Source organism: Electrophorus electricus, chromosome 7 (genome assembly GCF_041902795.1).
Source record: "Electrophorus electricus isolate QZ-2024a chromosome 7, ASM4190279v1, whole genome shotgun sequence".
Taxonomy (NCBI): Eukaryota; Metazoa; Chordata; class Actinopteri; order Gymnotiformes; family Gymnotidae; genus Electrophorus; species Electrophorus electricus.
Window position 1 is genome coordinate 29,409,891 of NC_137503.1, and position 25,806 is coordinate 29,435,696.

A 25,806-nucleotide genomic window follows, 5' to 3' on the forward strand; every position below is an offset into this window, starting at 1 on the left:
ATACCAGGGGAAAAAATCCTGTACTTTGTTTGGGGAGAAGAAATCAGATTTCTCAGGAATTTGAGAAAATTAATAAGTAAACTAAGTTAACTAGGTCAAGACATAAAACATATCCCAAACTCACCATTTTAACTATAATGAAAACAACTTCTGTTTGATTATGCAGTGTAGAAAGAGCGATCCAGCTTTGTTACCTTCAAATCAAATGGTATTAATAGCAAGTAGATCTCTGCCTGAAATGAATGAGTAATTGAATGAATGACACGCAAGCCACCCACATTTCCGCCGGTCTTTCCTCTTGACACAGACTACATCATTTAAACAACACCGAGCCAAACTATAGACAACAAGAGTTAGCCAACATTAATTCATCTGCAGGAAGATGCTCTATGCAGACCACAAAAAGAAACCCATGGAAATTTACCGTCGGGATATTTCTGCCACCAGACAGGACACCCCCACAAATGAACTAACTTGTACTGCAAGGGAATCTTTATAATGTCAAATAACACAGCAATATATCAAGATGTTCTAGATGAAATGTAGCAACTTAAAATTTAGCATCTATTGCTCAGTCTTTTAATTAGAACATATACATCTCTATTTTACATTCCTAGATTCGTGGATTTTCTGTGTTGTGTTATAGCTTCTCATGTACACTCAACTAACTTTACAAGAAAAAAAAAAAGTATTAATTGTTATAAAAACCACCTTGTAAAGGCAATGGTCCATCTTCTACCAGAATTCTCAGTCAATGTGGGATTTCACCGCTGTGCCTGATTTATACCACCTCAGCGCCAGCAACCACACCACCACCATGTGCCAATGTTGCTGAGAACAGTTCTACACCAAACAGACTAGTGATGGATGGGGCAGACATAGTTGGTGTTTAACAAATTGCATGGTAACAGATGGACCAGAATCTGTACTTGCATACATTTAAAACAGGTGTGATCAGTGAATGTTCTAATTTCTAATAAAGTAGGTACAACCAGTAGATTTGAGAATAACATGACATCTGGAAATGAATATTTCACTTGCCAGGCACTCGGCGATATGTCCTCTTCGCCGCCAACCAACGACATTCATTTTTCAAGCTTAACTGTTATTCTCCACCGTTTTAACTTTCTCTCTCGCCGAGAAACAACCCCTTTTACATTCAAATGTCACGGACGTGTGGGAAACGGGCGATACGATGCGCAAACTCATAAATTAGGTCGCACACTTTACTTCTGTTCTACTTGTCAGGAGACGAGCAGACGCTTTAAATTTCACCGGGCGGTCGCTTACTGAAATGGGTCACTGGATTATTACCACCCATAGCACCACTTACTTTATGCCAGTAGAACTGTAAAACGCTCCCTATAAACTACGGTCTTTTTAATAACTAACAGAGATGAGCGCTGTCGTCTGTATCATCGACTGCAATAGTTAACATTAACATACAGACAGGAACTTCTGCACAAGCACGGCAGTAGGTGACCCACCTGTTAGACTGGAGTAGTGCCAGCCCGGGGGTCTTCTTTCACATTAGGGGGGTGGGGGAGTTGAAATTTCGTCCAAAACACGAATTGCTCTCCCAACATCGGTTTGTTGCCGCTGTTCATATCACCGCCCTGCGCCAGACTCTGAAAGAGACATGACATAAAGCCTGCCCCGACAGACGCGTGTTTCAGTGGCCAAGCTTCCCACGGGAGCCCACGCCGCAGCGCCGCTTGCACTCCGCACTAGCTGGTACTTATTCGACAGCCGTGGCGTCACCAGCCACGCCCGGTCCAGTCTCGTCCGACGTGGGGTTTGGGGTGTTTTGTTGTTTTTTTTTTTGTTTTTTTTTGGGGGGGGGTTGGTTTGTTTTTGCCTCCTGTCTAAACCGCTTTTCGTTTGAGGTAGAGACTTATGAATAAGAAAGATTAAAACTAAAAGAATGAATTCGAATATCATCAGTTCTTTTACAGTGCTAAGCAATAGGCTCTGAATTCCACACAAGTGAGTGAGTAAGCCTAAGGCTATGTTCAGACTGTGTTGACTCTAAAAGAAAAAAGTTGTTACCAAATGCAGAGATTCCAGTGTATCATATAATATAGTAAGGAGAGCATACTGAAAACCAATTATGCATATATTTTAATAGTGAACAAGAGACTAACAAAAATCAAAGGCTTGTCTATAAATTGATCAAGGCTAACTCTGAAGGTTTTTTATCTCCCATGTATATACCCTACATTTGTCATGTTTGTTCATAAATAAACTCAAGGATTTAGGTATACTGTAATGACTGGGCCAGTTGAGCTGCAAAATGTTTTAGCGAATAAAATAAGTTTAACAGACAGAATTAGACAACTGACAATGGTGAGGACCAGCACACAGGAAGGCTTTGTAACAAACATGCCAAACATTATGAGTACCAGTACTGCTCGATAATAAGTGTACAAAAAGCAGGTGTTATTAGAGGAAGTAGTGCACTCTAGGGGCTCTGCCATGAGCTGGACCCTTGACAGAAGGCCCCCAAATCCCCACACCAAGGGACCACTCCCAAGGTAGAGAAACAAGTACCCAGGGGATGTGAATGGTTGCTTGGTTCTTCTGTTTACGAATGGTGCTCTCTCTCCAGTTGTACATGTCCACACCTCCTCATTGCCTTTAAAAAAAAGTCATTGATTTCTTGGACCACTTCTTTAGCCCTCTGGAGTCTGCAATAACTATGGAGATAATGACCAAGGTCTTGGTTCAGTCTATTTACCTGGCCATTAGATTCAGGATTGTGCCCAGATGCTAAATAAAATCTGAATGAAATCTGAACAGGAAAAACATGCATGTCTGCCTTTTACGGCACTCAGTTAAAGGGGCAGCCAGGTGCTGGAGTTTCTGATTAACCTCGGTAGGAGAGAGAACCAGAAAAGCACCGTACACTGTTCTCATCACAGGGGTGATGTCATTTTAGCACTGCTCACCACGCTCCGCCGTGCGTATACCTCCTGGAGACAAAAGACCGTTGTTAACTAAAAATCACTCTTCCCTGCATTGTCATTGTCAAGGCTGGGGCCCCAAAAGCACAGTAGTCAACACAGGCTTTTGGTCCTCCATCCATCTTCTTCAAAAAGTCAAATCCACTGGAAGCAAGGACATGGAGAGACAGAGGAACCCTTGTCTCCTCCATAGCAGCAGTCTCCTTAACCGACACGAGATAAACTTTGGAACCTAGAAGCATAGAGCCAGGCAGAAGATGCAGTCCCTGGATCTGTGTGGTGGGAATTTCATGGCAGACCTCTTGATTAACACTTCAGTCTTACATGTTCCATCCTTGGTGTGACTTGATATAAAAGTGGAGGAAATGCTCGTTGCACTCAGAAAACCGAGCTACAATCTCTTTATGTGTCCAGGAAAGAGGAGGAATGTACCCTCCAGCCCTGGGAGTCCTAGAGTTATGGGGTGCTGTGGTAAATCGATATTAAAGAAAGTCGTTTCCATGTAGGTGGCAGAAGGAGTCCAAAGGACATCCTTCCTTGTCATGAATCATCAAGCAAGCTCTGTTGTTGCAACCAGATTTGGCAGCCAGGGTGAAGATGTTCAAGGAATATTCAGCAGTGCTATTAACTGTTTGAGCCAATAGAGGATCTAATCTGACTCTGTAGTAGATGGTTGATTTCAGAATGGAAGAGCGCATAGAACGATGCCTCCTCTTCCTGCTGTTCACCAACTGTATAGACATGCTTTTTGGAGAAAAGTGAAATGGCTAGGTTGGATCTTTTGGTAGGAGAGCAAACGATATTAGTCATCAGGTGGAGGTTTGGGATGTGCTGCCAGGGTAACACAGGTAAGGCAAATAACATGAACTATTTACTTTTACATATTAAAAAGGAGGAACTATTCACTTTTCAGAACTGCTTCTGTAGTTTTTTGAAATGTTGTCATACAGTTTTAATCTTGAACAGTATGTTCCATAAGAAAAAATGTCCAGTTCTTTGGAAATGGAAATCTACTTTGTATTTTGTGATTTAGAGCTTCCTATTAACAATGTGTATATATATATATATATATACACACACACACACACACACACACACACACACACACACACACACACACACACACACACACACACACAGTTGTGTTCAAAATAATAGCAGTCCAACATGTCTAACCAGATCAATCACTGTTTTTGATGCAAATTATAATACTACATGGCAAATAATTTACCAGTAGGTGTAGTAGAGTCATAGAAAACCATCAGACCCAACATTCATGATATGCATGCTCCTGAGTTTGTGTAATTGAATAATTGAAACAGGCATGTTCAAAATAATAGCAGTGTGGAGTTCAATTAGTGAGGTCATTCATTATATGAAAAAGCAGATGTCAATCAGGTGGCCCTTATTTAAGGATGAAGTCAACACATGTTGTACATGCATTTCTTTCTGAAAACCTGAGAAAAATGGGTCGTTCCAGACATTCAGAAGAACAGCGTACTTTGATTAAAATGTTGATTGGAGAGGGGAAAACATATAAAGATGTGCAGAAAATGATAGGTTGCTCGGCTAAAATGATCTCCAATGCTTTCAAATGGAAAGCAAAACCAGAGAGACGTGGAAGAAAATGGAAGACTACCATTCAAATGGATCAAAGAATAGCCAGAATGGCAAAGACTCAGCCAATGATGAGCTCCAGGGTGATCAAAGACGGTCGGAAGTTACCTGTGAGTACTGTGACAATTAGAAGACACCTGTGTGAAGATAATCTATCGGCATGAAACCCCCGCAAAGTCCCACTGTTAAAAAAAAGACGTGCTGAAGAGGTTACAATTTGCCAAAGAACACATGGACCGGCCTAAAGAGAAATGGAGAAACATTTTGTGGACTGATGAAAGTGAGATTGTTCTTTTTGGATCCAAGGGCCACAGACAGTTTGTCAGACGACTCCCAAACACAGAATTCAAGCCACAGTACACTCTGAATACAGTGAAGCATGGTGGTGCAGGCATCATGATATGGGGATGTTTCTCTTACTATGGTGTCAGGCCTATTTATCCGATACCAGGGATCATGGGTCGGTTTGCATATATCAAAATACCTGAAGTGGTCATGTTGTCTTATGCTGAAGAGGAAATGCCCTTGAAATGGATGTTTCAACAAGACAACAACCCCAAACACACCAGTAAGCGAGCAGCATCTTGGTTCCGGACCAACAAAATTAAAGTCATGGAGTGGCGAGCCCAATCCCCGGACCTTAATGGAAAACTTGTGGGGGGACATCAAAAACGCTGTTTCCGAGGCAAAACCAAGAAATGCAGAGGAATTGTGGAAAGTTGTCCAAGCATCCTGGGCTGGAATACCTGCTCACAGGTGCCAGAAGTTGGTCGACTCCCTGCAACACAGATGTGAAGCAGTTCTCAGAAACAGTGGTTATACAACTAAATATTAGTTTAGTGAGTCACAGCGATGCTAAATCCTAAAGATTTTTCAGTTTATACAGTAAATATTTGAGTTTGTGAAGAAAAATGCAGACACTGCTATTTTTTTTAACAGTCCAATATTCATTTTTCTTCATTTTCTGTAAAGTAATTAAAAAATTGATACATTTTTCTTCATGTTTTCATTTAGAATATGCTGTGCAGTGTTCCCAATGCTTGGAAATAAAAACTATTATAAGGATTCTCACGTTTTTTTAAACACCGCTATTATTTTGAACACAACTGTATGTATGTATGTATGTATGTATGTATGTATGTATGTATGTATGTATGTATATATATATATATATATATATATATATATATATATATATGTATATGTATGTATGTATGTATGTATGTGTGTGTGTGTTCACCACTAGGTTCACAGGTATTTGGCCCAATAAAATACCCTCATCTGTCCAAATACTCACATTTACCTATTTGGGCTATTTGAATGTCAAGCACAGAATGGCTTGTTCTGCACCTGTTATGTTTTTGTTTTTTTGTTGTTGTTGTTAATCATGAATCTATCCATGGGAGCTTCAATTTGTGACCTGCAGCCTGCTTTATGTGTGTTGTCTGTATGTGGTCGTGATTTTAATTTAGAGGGTTTTTTTGGTGAGAAATGAGCCTACATTTTGCGAGCGAACTATTTTGTTCATGTTACTTTGAACACTTATACCGAGGTACTGCATGTCAGACTTGTGTTCAGCTGTGTTGTTACAACTCCCCTGTAGAGTTAGTTATCTCTGTAACTGAGATATGTTTCCTACAGTGTAAACATTTAAAGTTTCTTTGATTTTTTGAAGCTCTATTGTCTCCTATCTGCTAGACCAAGACTAAAGTAGTGAAATTTGTATAAATAAATGAACAAAAATAACAGCTATCTTTTACTTTGACAATGCATCACTTTTTTTCAATTGGGCTATGCTATGTTCTTGGCAAAGTCAAGGCAAAAGAATATTAAATTAAATAAACTTTGGCCTAGACAGCTTCTATCCCGGCTTTCATCTGAATTGTAAAATCACACCCGCTTCTCATGAGAACAGAGTGGTACCAAGCTGTCTTTCCAACAAAGATGCATTCACTTCCACTGCACCTGAATCCTAAACCTGAATCTTAACATGATCAGTGAATCATTTTTTTTGCATATTAACCTTAACCCATACTGTTTTACAAAGGATGAAGCCATTCCAATAACACACACTTCCTTTGAGCTGTGGGCCTTGGACACTTGACCCTTATTAATTTATTATTGTAAAGCCAAAACAGAGATTGGCTTGTCATCCTCCAATCACGAGCAAAGACAAAAAGACACTCTCAGCCCTGCAAATGGGGGATAAACATTCAAATTAACAGAAGGAGCACCGTGGTGTTGGCCTCATCGAAGCTCCAACTCTCAGCACCTTCATGCTCATTTGGAGGAGATGAATGACTGCAAATTGTGCACCTCTTGTGGCCTAAAGATGCACCGTAATGGCTCGGTAAATGTAACTCGGCATAGAGCGCGCTGCGGGAGAGCGGAGCCTAAGGTGACGGCAGAGACGAGCTGCTGCCTGTGTCCCTGCCTTTCCTGGCGCTCCGGTGCTGAGGATATCCAATGAGCAGGCTCCTGCCCGCTGCGATGATTGCCCTCGTTACCTGGATGTCTCCTGGTGCTTGGGCTTTTAGAGCTCAGCAATTGTGCCACTGGTGATTACCGCCAAATTTCCTAATCATGGAGGCCGTGCCCCCGGATGTTATGTATCAGATGTGTAATCACTGTGGATGCTTCTTGGAACACCGGTCCGCCAAAAGGATCACTGAGAATGATATCAGTGAAGGTTATAGCCGGGGCCGGACATCAAAGGTACAAGTCATGGAACGGCTGCCAAAAAAGAAATTTGCAACTAATTAAAAATGAAGTGGAATTCTGACATACTTTGGTGCCGCTACCTGTGTAATAAGAAGAGCATAAATTTGCCATGGTCAATGATCATTACATTTAACGTCTTAGACAGTCTGTGCAGGGGCTCTGTCATCTGCCCCCGTGGCTAAACTGATAAGGAGAAAGAACAGACCGGCGAACTGCTTGGCAGTGCACTTAATGAGGCTCTCGAGGAGATCACAATATACACATGATATTACTTCACAGGTCGAAATAAAGGCACTCCGATCCTTAAAAGGCACGTGTTTATCTGTTACCGCTTCAAACTCTAAATCTTACATGTGCATATCGCCCGTTTGTCTCGTGTCTGTCTTACTATTATAACAAATACTGCAAAACTGCCGCCTCGGTAAAACTAGGTAAGAAAGTGGCAGTGGCCAAAAATAAGAGTGCAACGCGAGAAAGAGAGAAAGCACGTCTCAACAAGCAGCTTCCCTCTCTCACTTCTACAAAGCTGTCCTTGGGCATGCAAGAATCATGAGAGTTACTGGCCTCCTTTGCCTGGGGTGTGCCTGTGCGCCGCTGGCCCAGGGCCACGGGGCCCGATTGCTAGCATCTGATGCCTTGTTTTTGTTTATGCATGGATCTGGGCTGCTTCCATTTACCTAAAGCTGCTTCTTCTGTGGAAGTCCGTAGTTCTTCTTTTGCCCCGCCGGCTGTTTCCGGCTCTGGGCGCACGTTTGGCCCACGATGGGCATTCAGCTCTGCTGAAGTCATCTATGCCACCCTGGTATCCAGCTCTCCTGCAGCATGGCTCATTGGTTCTAATTCAATCCTAATTTGTTTTGGCTGTGGCTTAATTGAAGTGCTAATACACCTGCAGCTACTCTGCAACACTGACCATGTGGAACATATTGTTTAGTTTGTAAACATAAGTGTGTACTCTGCACGCAGGGTTCTCATAAATATTATGAGGTTAAAAACCCTAACATGTTTACGCCTATAAAACCTGTAAGACTTGCTTATAATTTAAAATGAGTGAAAGAATAACAACAGTTGAAGAATCTGACACTAGCAAAATTAGGATGAGTAATCTTTGGGAAATAGTTGCTGAAAATTGCAATGCTATAGTATGACATACATGCTATTTGTGGTATTTGTAATATTACAAATCAGAAGGAATTATGAAGAAAGCCAAAGAAATAAAACAAGGCCACCCCCACCCCCCCGCCCATAAAAAACAACAACAACAAGACAGGGCTGGAAAACAGGTTATGTTTTGAGTCTTGAACCAATTTACTTTCTCTTCTGGTTCTGCTAACTCAAAAAAGATTGAGATTGTATATGAAGATCATTGAATGCATTTGATGGAGAGAGAGAGAGAGAGAGAGAGAGAGAGAGAGAGAGAGAGAGAGAGAGAGAGAGAGAGAGAGAGAGAGAGAGAGAGAGGGAACTCTGAGGAAGTGCCGGTTCAGTGGTGCCTCACATGTGCATAATGCAAGGCCTGGTGGACCACAACTCCATCTCCACATTCAGGCCTGACCCATTCAGCCTGGGAGGTTTGGGCCTTAAAAAGACAGAGCGAGAGAATGAGAGAGAGAGAGAGAGAGAGAGAGAGAGAGAAAAGGAGAGAGAGAGAGAGAGAGAAAATAAGAATGTAAAAAGGAAAAGCAAAAAGAGAGAGAGATGAAGTGCATGGTTGCGTGGAGAAGGACCAGGTCCTTGTGAGGCTTTCCTGCAATACGCCAGGAGGATTTATCGATGTACCGTGCTTCGCATTCTGTGCCGGTCGGTACATTCTGTGATGTGGGAGTGGAGCTCTCACTGCAAAAGCAATTAAAAATCCCCCTCCCCCGTTAGAAAAAAACAGATAAACACAATACAAGCTGAAATTTCTCAGAGTTACCCTTCGTGCCTCTTACCCACCTGTTATTCAATTTAGATATGAAAGAATTCAGAAGATCTATATATTTTTAAAACCACAATCTTACAGAGGAACTCAAACCATGATTCTGTCAGTTCACAAACGTTCCTTGTCTACCATCAGAGCCTGATCAATAACTACCCAATAACCAGACCTTTACCTAATAACCAGACCTGTTTTTAAAAAGCCGTTTAAAGGTGATCTGTAACTCTAATGCAGTAATGGATGAAACGATAATCACTACAGTGTCTCACTGGAAAACATGTCATAAATAGGGGAAGCAGAGTTCAATCCAAATAACATTAAAGTGAATGAACAGATAAAACTAGTGGTCTACTTCATCCAAGTGTCCACCGAGAACATTAAATCTGGTCTGATGGCTGAACTTACGTGCGCTAGAGAGGGAATTCAGTGCAAAGGAACAGCAGTAAATTGTAGGAGCAGCCTACACTGCTGTGTTTTGGGGTTTATTTGTGTTTGAGAGAATAAGTGCTTGTAAAAAGGCACACTGGTGGGGGTGTCTGAGGCCTTTGAAGTGATCTGTCATCTGATATTCAACCCAACATGACCCAAAGGAGACAATTCCACAGAAACCCTAGCCCACTAGCATCGACATGTTTAAGCAGTATAATGCCCAAGATTCTCACATTACTCCTCGTGGCAAATAAGCAAACCTGTCTGCTTCTTATAACTTGTGCGAAATCATTTCGAAACAACTTATAAAAATACTTAAGGGAGTATGCAATCTTGCAATTGCTGTTCAAGCTTTTATCTGAATACCTTGGCAACACATATATTTTATACTATATTCCTTTCACTTAATCCTTTATTAACTTTACTGTATAACACCAATTCTGTCTTAACCATTGCAGTAACTAGAGTAGTTTAGAATGAACCAAACTGGACCGGCCCTGCTCTCAGAGGTGTGGTGCTACAGCGCCCTCTGCTGTTCGCAGTGACCAATGACGGGGAAATACATTCTCACATCAACGTGGTACACTTTTGAAATAGACATTATGTTCTAGGGAAGGGAAGTAGGGAAGTTAAATGCATGTTTCCTTGCTCCTTGTTGTAGAATAACTAGGTTTCTATCAGTAATTTAAGAGCATTAAATGATGTGGGAATGTAGTTTGACAAATTGTGGATTCAAATATATAGATTTTCAGGAGCTATAGCAAGTAACAATATCATAACATATTTTGACATATACTTTTATGGGATGTATATGTATAAATATGCAGTGTTGGAAATTAAATGTTGACTTGTTTCTAAGATGTCAGATTTATGATTGTTTTTACTTTGCCAGTAGCTTTAAATTTGGTGAGTTTTAAAAAATGTCCATATTTTATATTTTATTTACATTTTGGCATATTTAAATACTTTACATTGTACATATTTAAATAATTTAGTGTATATTTACATTTTAAGTAAAATATACAGTATTAAAAAGTCCTCGGGTCCTCTAGCCATTTTTCTTTTGTTTTGCTAGTTGTTAGGAAGCAAAGAGGCGTCTCTTTGTGACCCTAGAAACAGGAAATGACCTGATAGACCACTGAAAACTACAGCAGTGGATGACAGAAGAATATTTTTTATTATAAAGAAACACTATTAGACCATTTAAGAGCATAACACAGTTACCATTGCTGTAAACAGCTGGAAGGCTCACTACGAAAAATCAGAAAGTAATCAAATCTCTGGCTGACTCTGGGTCATGGACTTTAGATATTGATTGCATACGTTTTACAAACAAGTATTAAACATGGCACTGAAGCTGATATTCTGTATGTTAAAGTCAAAAACAACCAAAAATTGTGTCTACGTATTTATGTAGTCTCCACGTTGTAGTTGGTTGAACAGAAGAGGGCGTCGTCGGCCAACTAATGAACTCATTCATGAGCTGACTCTGGTTAGGCCTTTATGCAGGTCTTGTGAGTAGGCTGTCAGCGACCGTGCAGTGGTATTAACCACAGAGATAGAAAAGAAAATGATAAAGTGTAATAAATGGTGCAAATGGTACAAAGCAGCAGGTGTGAAACAACAGCGTAGTAGGTATGACCATCCGAGTACAGTACAGTAAGTACAGTCATCTATACAGTACGATCAGCAGAGTGATCACAGTAGGTTTGATCAACTGAGTGTCCACAGTCAGTTATACAGTAGAAAATATCAGCAGAGTGTCCCCTGTTATACAAGCGCAAAAGTGCAACTGATGTCCAATGAACGTATCCTAGGAATAAGACAGGCCTCCTGTCTTCAAGGGAGCTGCAGGCAGTTTCTCTTTCCTGTAGAAACAGGCCAAACTGACGTGAAGGAGAGGGCGAGGCATCACGCTGCCTCCGTGCTCGAGACAGGAGCAGCACGCGTCAGCCTAACCACAACCACTGCGCTCACGCAGGGGCGGGACGCGCGAGGAGAGCCATGCCCCAGGGACTGGATGCCTCTCTAGCGCACTCAACAAATCCCCTTGCTGTGCACACCACCGCTCCTTTTACACGGGATGGCACGAAATGTGCGGAGGGTTTTGATGCCTGAGAGTGCAATTTTCTGACTGTATGCCAAAAGATCCTTTTTGGAGTCCCAATAAACTGAGGGGACTTCGTTCTGGATGACACCCCTCGTCCTGGCAGCGCAAATGTGTTTTCCCAGCATTCGCGAGCAGGGGCGGAGAGGATGGGTTGAGCTTGGGGGGGGGTCTCCACAAATGACACACACGGATGTCTCCACGCCTCCTCCCCTCTCACTGACGGCCATGCTTTCTGGAGCCTAACGGGAAGTGGCCAGCTGCCTACTCGATCCCCGTGCTGGCCTGCCACAAACCCCCTCTCTGCCTCTACTGGCACATGCCTGTACAGGGGCCCTGGGCCAGCTCCCGCTGCCCTGGCTCCGGCAGGGCCGCACGAGCGCACGCTCGCTCTTGGGGTCTTTAGGAACATTTCCGGTGTTTTCGCGAACGGTTTTACTCAGATTGCCATGCTGCCTGGGCACTCGATGGAGGAGCAGTGGAGCGTTTTGGGCTGCAGGCACACATCCCCTGGACTTAACCTACGCACTGAAATCGTTGAGCCTACTTAAGCCGTGTCTTGACACGCAAGGCGCAACCTGGAGCCTTGTGTTTAGAGACACTGGCGTGGAGATGAGGGATTCGGGGCATGAGCAAACAATCCTCAGTCCTCACTCTTAGGCAGCTCTCCATCGGTGGGCTGAGCGGAGGGCGGTAGCAGGGCCAGCTCGCTCCCGGGTCAGGCGTGCCGTTGCACAATTTCCCCATGAGCGGTTTTACGACACGCTCCGGCGGAGAGGCATAAACCTTCCTCCAGCGAACGCTTCAGCTTGTTGCATAAGCGCGATTCTTCTCCTCGGCTGACTGCGAACAGCAGGCTGGAAGCTAGTGAATGGGGTAGGATCTCGGAAGTGGACAAGCACGGAGGCAGTTGGCTGCAGGCTTTGGGAGGGCACGGCAGCCTCCGGGCGAAGGCTGTGCTGGCCCAGGGCCCAATCAGAGAGCAGAGCCCGGGAAAACTGAGACAGCAGGACCGAGCAGGGGAGCTTGGTGTCACATGCAGTTTTCTTGAGGTAAACTGGTCTTCCTGAGTTATCTGCCCAGTCGCCGAGCTACTTGATTATGCATTTCAGTATAGACTTTAGCATTTCCAGGCTGTTTTCAACCTACTATTTCTTATCAACTTGCTCTAGCTTTGAGTGTTAAAACTGAAGAGGTCTGAAGAAAAGAAAGTCGCGGGAAGACTGGCAGTAAGCAGTATGCCGAATAAAACGTTGAGTAAACACGCACGATTAAGATTGTGTCAACACCGAATATCAGAAATGAAATATCTGAAACGCTCCATTTGAAATCCCGTTGGAGGTCAGAGTCGTACGGGTGGTCCTCAGTGCAAAGCAGATGTTTGTTTTTTTCCACGAGATTACAGATATAATCCCTCATTTATTCTAGCTCCAATTTAAGATTAAAGTGGATTCCCTCCTTATTCTTCTACAGAGCCTGACATTGAGGCGTGTCTGGTGAGACCAGCACCAGTCAGAGTGGAATGAGTCATGGCCAAAGCTTCAAACAAAGGCCTGCAGGCTACATGGACGAGGCGCTTGGGTTCCTGTCCCCAGTCCGAGGGTGATGGGGCTGTCGCGGCCGAGTTCTGAGTAGGGGAACGTGACGTCTCCAGGGTGCCCAATCTTGCAAATTGCTAGAAATGAAGGACTTCTCATTGTTTCCTTTATCTGTCACATCGGGCACGAGTTACCAAAAATAATGGTTCACTTACAAACCCAGAATTCTTAGATCTCCACATCAGGTTTTAAAGGATTCCGTTTAAGAACTAGCAATCCTGAAACCGACCGGTGTGCGACTGAAAAACCGAGACATAATAATAGTTTGGATGTTTTCATTCCTGCTCATGATACAATGCAAATAAAAGAACAAATATGACCACCGATGACCCTAATTGGGATATGGTTTTTCAGTCCAGTGGGAAATCTCTCTGACCATCAGTTAACTTCCCCGAGTGGTCTCATATGGGTTGTCATAGCAAATGCACAAATGTTTTGCCATGTTTTGCTCTGCGCTTAGTCATATTACAATATGTGACGAATTACCCCAAGTAATGCAGCTGTTACAGGTGTTGACAGACACTGTAGGCGAGCGATCATGTCTGCTTAATACATCAGCGCTACAAGACTCACGTTTACAAAAGATACATAATAAAGGGACATGGAAAACTAAACCTGGCATTGTGGAAAGCAATTAAACATTTATGAATCCGCCACCTTTTCTTTGATCTACAATGAAAACTCATTGCGTTTTCATATTCCATCTTTGAATGACTGTACAATTCAAGACCTAATTGCCTAGAAAACACAAAAATCTCCTAATTACTATAATTTATTTATTTTTTTTAAGTTTGGCAGCTTCTCATAATAAGCACCAGGTTTGATCACCGCAATTAGAGTGTAAAAATAGCCAGTTCCACTAGAGGGTGTGTGAAGCGTGTTGGGGTATGTGCACGCTGTCTCGCCCCTCTCTGCCGGGCCTTGTGCGCTGTTTTGCCACCGTTCACTTTGTGCTCGTGCAGCGTGCATGTGTAAGTTACTATAAATTCAAGAACATCAGCCGCGGGTTCCCACGTCAGAGGGCACTACAGTACGGAGGTGGGCTAAGTCACACGGACATGCAGCAGAATGCTGGCAACTGGCTGAGGACTTCTGGAGAATATGTTTGCTTGAAAGATCCTGTAAAAGGAGAGTTGTGTTACAGAAAGAAGAACTAGCGAGAAAAGCTGTCCTATACATCCGATTTTTGGAAAGGAATATAAAACAGGAGATAATTCAGCATTAAGAGGGGAAAATGGATTTGTTTAAATATTACTGTTAGATAAAACTTGTGTGTGTGTGTGTGTGTGTGTGCGCAGTGGGTTGAAATTCATAATAAACCTGTTATCTGCTGCATATATAAGAGCTTTTCTGATTTAATGCACATTGCTTTTCTGATGGTGCTTTTGAGGAGTCGCTGAGGCCACACAATGGTAGAATAAACGTTTAAGCTCGATCAAATGAAAACTAAGCTCATCCAAATAATTCAAGGGCCGTAATCTTGTAAAGTGTGGTGCAGATGTCCATAGCGCAGTGTTAACGTCCTCTGATTGATCCCCCGATGAACGACCGGCGCAGACTGTCAGGAGGTGTCGGCTGAAATTGGTTTAGATCCTGGTGGAGGCTCAATTGTTCACACAACTAATGCCATCAAGTCAACACCGGCAGGTGGGCTTAGGCGGGGCCATTCATCAGCTTCGGATGTTAACGTCCAACCAGACATCGGCAGGCAGAGGTGAAGCCCACCGCTCAAGTGTGTAATGGCATTCATCTATATGAAAACAGTAACGTTTGAACAGCTAGAGGTGAAGAAAAAATCCACAGCTCGAACACACCTGCTGTGTCTCCTCAAACTAATCTGTGTCTCCGTGGTTCTTGTTTCTCAGGGTCTGGAAACTGAGATTCAAGTTAAAGTCTCTGTGCCTGCTTTAAAAGCCAGTTAAACAGTTTTGTGACAATGTGAAACAGAAATGTCGCAGGTTAAGTGGTGTGGTTACTCTGCACTCAGCCGCAGCTAACATTAGCCTCAGAGGACACCAGCCTGGCTAGCAGCAGGGGAGGCCGAGAGGGTAGGCCAACTGTGAAAGCAGCCTTTGACCTCGGCACAGGTCACACCAGAGACAATGAGGTCAGATTTCTAACTCCGAGCGCCAGAGCCATTCTGCGTTACATCTGTCCCCTTCGTCTGATTACACATAAACTCTAAGGAAGCAGCCACCAGCTTCCCCAAAACACACAGGCTATTAAAAGACAGCAAAGAAGCTGAACCCGTGGTGCGTTTTGCCACTTTCTCTGACTTCTCTCAAACACATCAGAGATTATGATGTATGTGTTGACCTCTGGGAAAAGGTCCCTGTTTCCTGGTCCGTATTACTCATCCTATTATCAGATGGTTCCCACAGCATGAGTACGTGGGGGAGGGGACACACTGATTTAGTTAGTCTTCAGGATAGGCTTGACACTCGTGATCCATCTTAGTTCTAAAATATTACAGAGCACATTCAGACACCGAAGTACTTCTGGAAGATGTAATTTTAAGTGCTGCAGAATGAAAGGATAAATATGTAATTCACGAAAGAGTTGCTGTTGCAAGTATAAACGTCTACGTAGTCCAAGAAGACAGACAGCCACAACTCCATTTCCAAAACATTCCAGGCATCCCAGACATGTCAAGAGGATTTCTCCTCTGCTATCCCAGCTGCCAGCTGTGTTTCACCAAAAGAAGTCATTGACCAGTGTCAAGTCTTCAGACAAATGCCATTTTTGCCCGTGTACGGGGCCCTGCTGTGCACCCGGAAATTTACGATATGAAAGGCCACGGGGCTTTGTGCCTGAAGGTCTCTTTCTGAGAATTGGCCGTGCGGGTTTTGGGGCTCAGGTCCTGGCTTCGTTTGGAATGCCTGCGCTTGTCAGGTCTGCTGGACTGCCGGTGGCACTGTGGGACAAACGCGTGTTTCCAAAAGTAAGCGACTAACCTCAGCTGCTGTCCAACGTGCTTCTTGGCCCTGTTCCCCTTCAGGCTCACAGTCGCTTGATCAATGGCTACGGTGCCTCCGAGACAAGAAAGGCTACGACGTCTGTGACCAGGGCAAGACTCCAAGGGGAACGAGGGGTCAGAGGTCATGCTGGACTCCCTGGGCTGTCACACTTCGGCAGTGTTTCTCGGATGCTGTTTGTGTTTCAAGAGGCCACACGTTGCCCTTCTGCGTCCCAGCACAACAGCACAGATGCAGGCCTTGAATTAGCCTCTCATACTGCTCTTAGCCTCTCGCTCCTCCCCTCGCACGGATGTGGCTGCTTGACAAATATCGATGAGGAAGCAGAACTCAGGGTTATAAAAGGCTTGCTAGCTGAAGGTTGCTCCTACAGCAGAGATTATCTGTCTGTCCTCCTGCTCTTTTTTGTAGTGGATAAAGTTTTGCCTGTGCAATAACGTTTATTGTCCATTTTATTGTTAAACCTCACTGGACATTTTAACTGACCACCAAAAGGCAGATATTTACTCATTTATAATTAAATCAGACACAAACCGACTGTCTTACCAGGAGCAATGCAGCAGGGCGGTCATGTGCTGGGTCTCCTTGCTCCCACGGGCTCGATGTGGTTCGTCCATGCAGGGAAGCCAGAGCTGGCCGGGGGGAAAGCCACGGATCTGCCTTCCTTTGTTTCTGCAGTAGCTGGATGCCAGTAGAGGCCAGGACAGAGGGAAGCGAGTGTACACAGTCCAGAGGCCCAAAGAGCCTAAGATTAGGCACACGAGATCAGCAATGGCAACACCATGCAGCCAGCCGGCAGTCGAATCAGCAGCGCAAATCCCATCGACAATGTGGTCGCGGCGAACGTGCACAGCGCCAAGCCAGGACCCCCCTTGGTCAGCAGAATGGCCCAAAAGGCTGGAGCCGGAGCTTTAGCCACACTACGATCGCACAGTTCACAGCGGCAGTGAGCGCATCTGCCCTGTTAAAAACCGCTGCGCGTTTCTTACTGCAGGTGACAGTAGCTTCAACCTACAGCGCTGAGGGAATTTGAAGCAAAAAATGATCAGAACGGCATGAATGATTTCATTTCATAAACGACGTGAGCAAAATGAATATGTCAGTCAATATTTAGAAATGGTGCATGGACAGGTCAGAATTCAACCCACATTATATGGGAAATTACCCACGCTCTGGACACCCAACCCCAGCTCTTCACGAGTGATTTAATAGGTAGCCAAAGCCGCTCTGGGGACTAGGAGAGAGGACAATGCGGGTCTGCGGCTGATTATGATGGGATGAAAGAAGAGTGGCAGATGAATGTCAGGTATTGTAGAGGCCAATAAAGGGAAGGGCCCTGGACCGTGAGGGAAAGGTCAGTCATTAGTCATGTGGAACCTTGATCCATGGAGTAGCCTGCAGGGGTGGGGAAGAAGGGAATTATGCACAGATCAGCACCCTTCTCCCCACTCCAGAATGAGTCCTGCGCCAATGCAGGAGCCCAAAGAGACAGAGCAGACAATGGCGACAGAGGTGCTCAGATCACGGAGGAGAGGAGGAGAGGCCGGGGCCAATGGATGTGTGGAAAGTGTGGAGGGATAATGGCCGCGGACAGAGGGAACAGCAGAGAGAATGGCAAGGAAGGTCAGAGGTCAGAGAGTGGGAGAGAATGAGAAAAGATGAGGGAGAGAAAGAGACAGAATGAAAAGAGAAAGGAAGAAATGAGCGAGAGAGACAGAGAGAGAGAGAGAGAGAGAGAGACTGGACGGAATTTTTTTTTTTCGTTCATTCCCTCGTCAACCTTGAAAAGTAATTATATCATCAGAGATTCCGTTAGGAGTTTTGGTGCCCAAAGAACCACTCCTTTTCCTCAGCATCTGTGAGCTGTTGCTGTTGTTGGGAAATGTTCTGATAATGACTCCAGGCAGGTCAGGATTACAACAAAAAATATCCATTCTGTGAGTGTACGGTTAAAAACATATCAGCAGCGTTAGTTCTGCGGGAACACTCAGGGAGGACAGATTCGTGTACACGTTCACTTATCTTGAGATCTTTGTCTTTATCTGGTTCTCATAGATAACTAGATTGCCTGAGAATATACTTCACCAGCAATATGAGGTTGCACCACAAATGTGTAACCATGGCGAAGCACCATGTATAAGCGCACATGTGAGTGTACGTAAGAGTATATGTTTCAGTGCTGACTGAGCTCAGGTGTGGTAAGTAGGATAATACCACAGATTTTTGAGCTTCCTGAATCATGTCTAAACCAGCCTTTGGTACTGTTTCTCAAGAAAGTGTTTGATGTGAATGAGCATATCATTAAACACGCCATACCTCAGAACGTTCTGTTTAAACCTGTGGACGGTGACGCATGTATGCATATGCACTAAACACATACGACTGTTGAGTAACTAGCTGTAGCTACATTACCACCGTAACACTAATTGTAGTTGAAGACTTTTATATTTCTTCAGGTAAACAATAAACAATAAACAGTAAAGTTATTACTAGAGAAGAATGGACCCCAAAACAAGCAAGCAAATGTATTCGATGGGATCTTCCAGGTTCCACGAAGGGACGAACGCCAGGGTGATTGGGAAGTGGGTCTAGACCCCCATCTCCACTGCTGCTAAGCGGAGATGACTGGCGGACCACGGCACCCAGCGTAGACCCCCGTGTTGGTGCCAGCACCGTGGGGAACAGAGGGCCGTCAAAGCCCCTCCCTCGGCAATCCAGAGGCTAAGGGTCACACTGTCACATTGTTCTGCGGTGTCACTAGATGACATCACTAGCTGATTTATATTACGAGCCAAGAAAGGAATTCTTTGTGTTCACACAAAAAGGCTGTAAATGTATGACACCCCATTAATTGGCCTGCTCATTGTGCCCGGCGCGGAGGGTCTGGCAATGATTACACAGCACCCTCCATCTACTCATTCAGTCAATCCTGCTGGAAAACAGGGCAGGAATATGGGAAAAAGTGTCCAGGCTCCTTGGAAAACGGTTGCTTGCCTGAGAATTTGACAGCACATGCATGTTCATCTCCTCGGCTGGCGGATTCAAATCTTCCATGGGAAGCCCTTGGTCATGCATGTCCAAATATTCCTGAACTTCAATATAACTATATAATCTAATATAACTTCATAAATCACACTGCTCTAGCTGTTCAAATTACCACTCAGAAACAACTAAAAACTCATCTCGTGCCTCTGCCTCTTTTCACCTGCCTCTGATTCCCGTTGTCGTGTGGTGGGCACGTGGAGTGGACACGTGTTGTGTGGTGGACACTCGTGTTGACATTTTCTCACGCAATGGTCACTTGTGTCAACGTAGTGTGGGCCCCATGGGAGACGCCAGGTGGCGTTGCATGTGTGGTGAGCACGAGAAGTAGCAGCAGACGGCTGCCACTCAGAAACCCAATACCCTGCATGCGCGCGCGCACACACACACACACACACACACACACACACGTAATGCACGCCACACACACACACACACGCAGGGCATGCAGCATTCACTGCCGCCACACTCCAACTGGGTTTTGCCCAAAGTCCTGCGCCTCATTTGCACATTCAGTGGGAAGGCTCTTTCATCCTGCTCTCTGATGGCACTGCCTGGTTCTCAAGGCCCTTCTCCAGACAGGGTGATGACTGAAGACAGAGAGGTTTCCTTCTCATATCTGTAATAGCTGCAAACGAGCATACCAAACCTAAACTGCCTGAAAGCTAACGCGTACAGCAAAGAAAACAAGACTTCATTATCCCGTCACTGAGCTGATGTGATTCCAGCTTGTCACTGAGCCGATCTGATTTTAGCTGGGAGAGATTTTTTTTTGTCAAGAGCATCAATGAATTGGGAAAGCGCAACATGTGATCTGTTCTGAGATCGACTCTCCCCACTACCCTACCGGTTCCTGCGCTGGAGTGTCACGACCAGTGCCCCACACCGGGTCCAGTGTTAACAGTCACCTTCTCCTGCGGCCATACCTGCTTCCTTTTTGGCCCTCGGCTGGCACGTTTAGGGAGGGCCACGTCCTGTTCTTATCTGCTCAGAAGCCCCTGTCGCACCCGTGATCTGTTCGCAGACTGTGAGCGGCCCCCTCAATCACTCAGCCTACAGCTTCACTCTCTCCCTGTGTTCATTTCCACCTCGTCCTCAGTTCTAGCTATCCACGAGAAGAGAGGACTTGTTTGCAGGACATTCGATACACAGACTGCTACCATTTCCCTCTTTTTATAGTATCTATCTTTATTTAACCTGTTATTTATTTATCAAGGTTTCCAGCCACTTCCTTGGCTGCATTGCCAAATGAGTTCTTCTTAGCAACCAAAGCAGGTACGCTATATCCCCTTTCTCCAGGCAAGCCAGATCCCAGTAGCACGCACTTAAGCAGGTTTTGATGCCATAGGGCTAGTGCCCCATGTCAGCCCTGGGGTCTGTTCTGTGCAACGGTGTGCTCAGAAAGGGAAATGTTGGAATCAGTCAAGTTTCGTCTTGTCTACAGAGGAAATATTTCTCCAGCTGACCATTTAACAGACAATAAAATAAAGGCCTTGCGCTCAGATGGCCTTGGTTTTGAGAGAATTCTCACAGGCATTGCACAAGTCAAAGGATTTGAAAAGAGTACATGAAGTAAGGACTGGCCATATTGAAAACTTTAGTAAACTGACTATGGTACATTCCGGTTTCCGTATGCAGCAGACTGATAATATATTAAACATTTATCAGCCACATGCTGAGCTACTATGGCAGGGATGCGGACTGAACATAATGTCAGTCTGAACCATGAAAACCAAACTCGAACCCCTAACAATGGGCTAAGCTGCCATCCAGGCTTTGCAGGTAAATAAACATGTGCTCTTTCAGAGATGGAGGTGATCTTGTAGCTTGCTTCATCTGACCTTATCCACAGGCCTCCGGTGTCTGATACCCAAGCCTCAGGCAGTAATTAAGAGGCATAATTAGGCTGTATAACTTTAACAACATGTATAATTAACATGGTGTTCACTCAAGCACTGCACGGCCCATAAGGCCCATAAGGGCTAATCAGACACTCAGGCCAAGCAGCTGTGACTATGCATCAATGGGGGGGGGGCTCGCAGTAAAATATGTCACCTCTGACATGGCTGTGAATGACAGAGCTCTTGTAAAATGCAAAATCATCTTGACTAGTGCAGGTCATTCATCTGATTAGTGCGGTAAAGTGTGACTGTGACACAGCGAGGGATTTGCAATAAAAGATTTTACAATAAGGCGTTACTAAAAATGGGGAAAACCTTCCAGAGTCCAGAAACGTTTGTGGCGAAATAAACAAGAGAGGTCAGGAAGAAGTCATTGTCCACTGGTGTTTTCTTCCCTGTTTATGTGTTTTCAGTACTCTTCAGTTAAATGATTGCCCTCTAGGAGCTCATCTCTGTAGGCGTTACCTTCCCATTGTTGTTTATCACTCAGTGTTTTTTTTCCACATGCAAAAAACCCCAATAACGTTCTTATCAGGATACATAGAAGGAGAGAATATGGATTTCTTGTGCACCTTTTGATTTATGGTGGCTTGTATACACCTTAATCAGATTTCTTCTGTTTTGATTTAGTGTCCTCTTTACACCTTAACCAGATTTCTTCTGTTTTGATTTAGTGTCCTCTTTACACCTTAATCAGATTTCTTCTGTTTTGATTCACAGTGTCTTGTGCACACCTTAATCAGATCCCCTCTGTGTTTTAACACCACACATGCAGCAAAAGGTGAGAAATTTGCACTACTTGTGTCTCAGCCAGAAATAGCTCACCAAAGAAACACATGACAGCATGGCGGGGACCTGCACTAGTGGTAGACCTGCAGAGTTCGCACTTTACACATACATAAAGTAAAGGCGGTTTAGGAATAAAGACTTGGGTAAAGGCGGCTTAAGAATAAAGACTTGGGTAAAGGCGGCTTAAGAATAAAGACTTAGGTAAGAGTGGTTTAGGAATAAAGACTTGGGTAAAGGCGGTTTAGGAATAAAGACTTGGGTAAAGGCGGTTTAAGAATAAAGACTTGGGTAAAGGCGGTTTAGGAATAAAGACTTGGGTAAAGGTGGCTTAAGAATAAAGACTTAGGTAAGGGTGGTTTAGGAATAAAGACTTGGGTAAAGGCGGTTTAGGAATAAAGACTTGGGTAAAGGCGGTTTAAGAATATAGACTTGGGTAAAGGCGGTTTAGGAATAAAGACTTGGGTAAAGGCGGTTTAAGAATAAAGACTTGGGTTAAGGCGGTTTAAGAATAAAGACTTGGGTAAAGGCGGTTTAAGAATAAAGACTTGGGTAAAGGCGGTTTAAGAATAAAGACTTGGGTAAAGGCAGTTTAAGAATAAAGACTTGGGTTAAGGCGGTTTAAGAATAAAGACTTGGGTAAAGGCAGTTTAAGAATAAAGACTTAGGTAAGGGTGGTTTAGGAATAAAGACTTGGGTAAAGGCGGTTTAGGAATAAAGACTTGGGTTAAGGCGGTTTAAGAATAAAGACTTGGGTAAAGGCGGTTTAAGAATAAAGACTTGGGTAAAGGCGGTTTAGGAATAAAGACTTGGGTAAAGGCGGTTTAAGAATAAAGACTTGGGTAAAGGTGGTTTAGGAATATCAATGTGCAAAGAACAAAATGAACTCAAGGTGTCTCTTTGTTTCATGCCCTTTCAATAACCTCACTAATAAGCGGCCACTTAAACTAAGAAATCTCATTACAGCAAACACACGTAAACACTTTAACTGAACAGTCAGCGAAATATTGCCTTTCGCAGTAATCAGATTACTGTGCACATGTAAAAACCACTGATGGTTTCGCAAGCCTTTGAGGGATGGAGACACACCTTTCCCAGGGCTGTTATCACCTCTGCTCTCCAAGCTGACAGGTTGACCTCAGGCCGCCACGAACGTCCCGAGAGCAAATAGGTGAGAGGAAAACTCTGTCACAAGAACAAGGACCTAGCAGATTCGGAGAGGTGCCCGGTCACACGTCACATCCCAAAATGTCTGCTGCTGGAGGGGCTTCACTCAGCACGTGAGGGTGTGTTGTGAGATCTGAGCCCCAAGCCGCGGTCTACATTTAGGAACGGCTGTCTGGCGTTGCTGTCTGCGCAACCATATTGTGCGCAGCATCGCCCTCATTCGCAAGTGAACGGGACCTGGCAGGCAAAGTGCCGTAGACGTAGTAGGATTAGTTGTTGAAAGCACGCAGACAAGAAGCCGAGGCCGAGCGCGGGACGAGGCTTTGTCGCACGGTGCTGAAAGCCTCACCCCCCAACCATCCCGCCTCTCAGCTCCCTCACCATAAAGGTGCCACTGTTAAGTGGGTCAGTCTACAGTCTCAGCACCAACACGCCAGTGGACGCCTCTTTATCAAGTGTGAGCTGAGGAGCTGGCGTCTGTCTCTCTTATGCATGCGCAGCACAATCATTCATTCTTTCCACACAGACAGCGCATCTCTGTTTAATGGGTTCTCTGAAGGCTTATGAGCACAAGTGCACACACACACACACACACATGGACGGACACACACACACACACACACACACACACACACACACACACACAGAAAGTGTTTTCCAGCATCTCGACTGCATCACGCTCACCCCCAGATCTGGTCTCAGTCCGTCAGCTACCGCTTCATACGGGTTGCAGAGAAGTGACGACAGCAGTTGTATTGGAGGCGTGGTGGGGGGTGGGGTGGTGTGGGGGAGAAACCGTAGAGCAGCTGTAGCAACAGAGCAGCCGGGAGCTGGAGGACACTAGCAGACCCTGGCGGACCAAAGGGGCAGCCAGCACCACGAGCGCTCCACCGTCCGACAGCTGGCACTCACCACAGCCAACCCTGTTCCTCTTTACTACGGAGGCAATAAAGCCGCTTGCGTTCAGGCTAATATTTCAGCAGGGCCCAGCAGGGGTTTTGCCCAGTGGGTGAGAAGTGATGCAAGCAAGTAGGTCCTGCTCAGAGAGCCACGTAGTTGCCAGGGAGCAGAGGTAAAGGGCTTCACGCGACGCCTCTCGCCGACGTCCTTATTGCACACGATTAGATAAATAGATCGACATATAAACAAATAAGCACTTGTCATTACTGTTAAAAAAAAAAAAAAAAAAAGGGTCAAGGCAAATTTTGGTTTGCAAAGCATGTTGGGACAAAGCAGCAAGCCAACCAATAGGAAAAGCATCGTTAGATTCCATTTCCTCCAGGATTCCTTGTCTGAAAAACCCCCAAAACGAAAGGATGTAGGGGACGGGGGGGGACTTCCCTTCCTAGCAGTGTAATGTCACATTATCCTTGGGGAGACAACCTTTAATGTTCTAATTTCCTTCAGTACACATCAGCCAGAAGGGGAGACCATGCGACCGCCTAATCCTAAAACGCCTTTCATGTCTCAGACACCAATTACGGCGACCGATTTGAAACCCCAGACGCTCAGAGAATCACAGCCTGGAATGGTGAGGGGCGGGGCCCGGCCAAGTGTGGGAACGCGGACATGAAAGGCCGTGTCAGGCCGGTCCTGATTACAGCCCGGCGCACGCAGTAAGCGAACCAGGGGCAGGGAACGGACACTCCCGCGGACACGCAGAGACCTCATTCTGTGCTAAGATGGGTTCGTTTCATGTACCACCGACCATCCCTGGCACTTAGCCACTGATAACAAGCTGGGAAGGGCTTTAATGAGCCTGTGAGGCAGATGACTAGGAACCACAGAGGGATGGACCGGGGCTATTGTGAAAGGACGGCACTGAAGCTGAACTCTTAGCACCAGAGAGGGACAGGAAAGAGTGGACCTGCGTGCCAACACACACCCACCCCTTGCAGCGGCTCGCATATTAGCGTGCCATTTAGCCGTTCAAGTGAAGGAAGGAAGGAATGGCAGGAAGATTGTTAAGCAGGCACAGATAAAACACAAGCAGCAGGTAAACGTTCATGGATGACATCAGTTAGATAGGGCTCGAGTCACAAGCCTGAGGATATTAAAGTCTTCTAAAAGGCTGATTTAACTGCACGTTAGTTGCAACATGTTATTTGCGGCTGGATGTATTATTGAGACACACACAGTGCTGTTTAACTGCTCGGGATACCACACACCCTCTGTAATGTTGAGTTGCTGCGGGCAATCATTACACCCCCTCCTGTGCCACAACCTCTGGGTAATAGCAGCCCTGTGCAGGGGTTTGTCACCATTCTAGCACGCTGACAATAACTGAGGACCTGTCGTTCTCAGGTCACACCAAGTGTGGGAAATGTTCAGGGTTTAGCTTCGTTATCCCGCATCTATCGACAGCGTGCCGTGCCGGTATCAAATCTATCAAGCCTGCGACGGGGAGGCCTTGAGCAGGAATGCTCTAAGAAGGCACGGCGTGGGAAGACTTCACACGACATTTAAGAGACGTAAAGACGGAGAGTCTAGAGGTGGTGTGAAGGCTGGTGTGAAGGCTAGAGCCATGATTAAAGGGTTTATACACAGGCTACAGAAGCTGCGAAAAAGCCCCCAACTCC

At 45.0% G+C, this 25,806-nt stretch overlaps 1 protein-coding gene and 1 long non-coding RNA gene across 3 annotated transcripts in view; one reads left to right on the forward strand and one right to left on the reverse strand.

The window, feature by feature from the left end:
• esr2a (estrogen receptor 2a) overlaps nucleotides 1–25,806 on the reverse strand; it is a 46,715-nt gene that overhangs the window by 14,651 nt on the left and 6,258 nt on the right. Inside the window, exon 1 of one of the 2 annotated variants that reach the window (XM_035524315.2) lies at nucleotides 1,488–2,008. The exons of the other annotated variant lie outside the window; for it this stretch is intronic. The gene's annotated coding sequence lies outside the window, so the exon portion shown is untranslated. Of the gene's footprint in view, nucleotides 1–1,487; nucleotides 2,009–25,806 lie in introns of those variants that run through there. 2 annotated transcript variants of the gene reach the window in all.
• LOC145658782 (uncharacterized) lies at nucleotides 12,481–14,631 on the forward strand. Its single transcript, XR_014124649.1, has 3 exons — nucleotides 12,481–12,810; nucleotides 12,931–13,010; nucleotides 13,232–14,631. It is a non-coding gene; the product is annotated as an uncharacterized LOC145658782 (long non-coding RNA).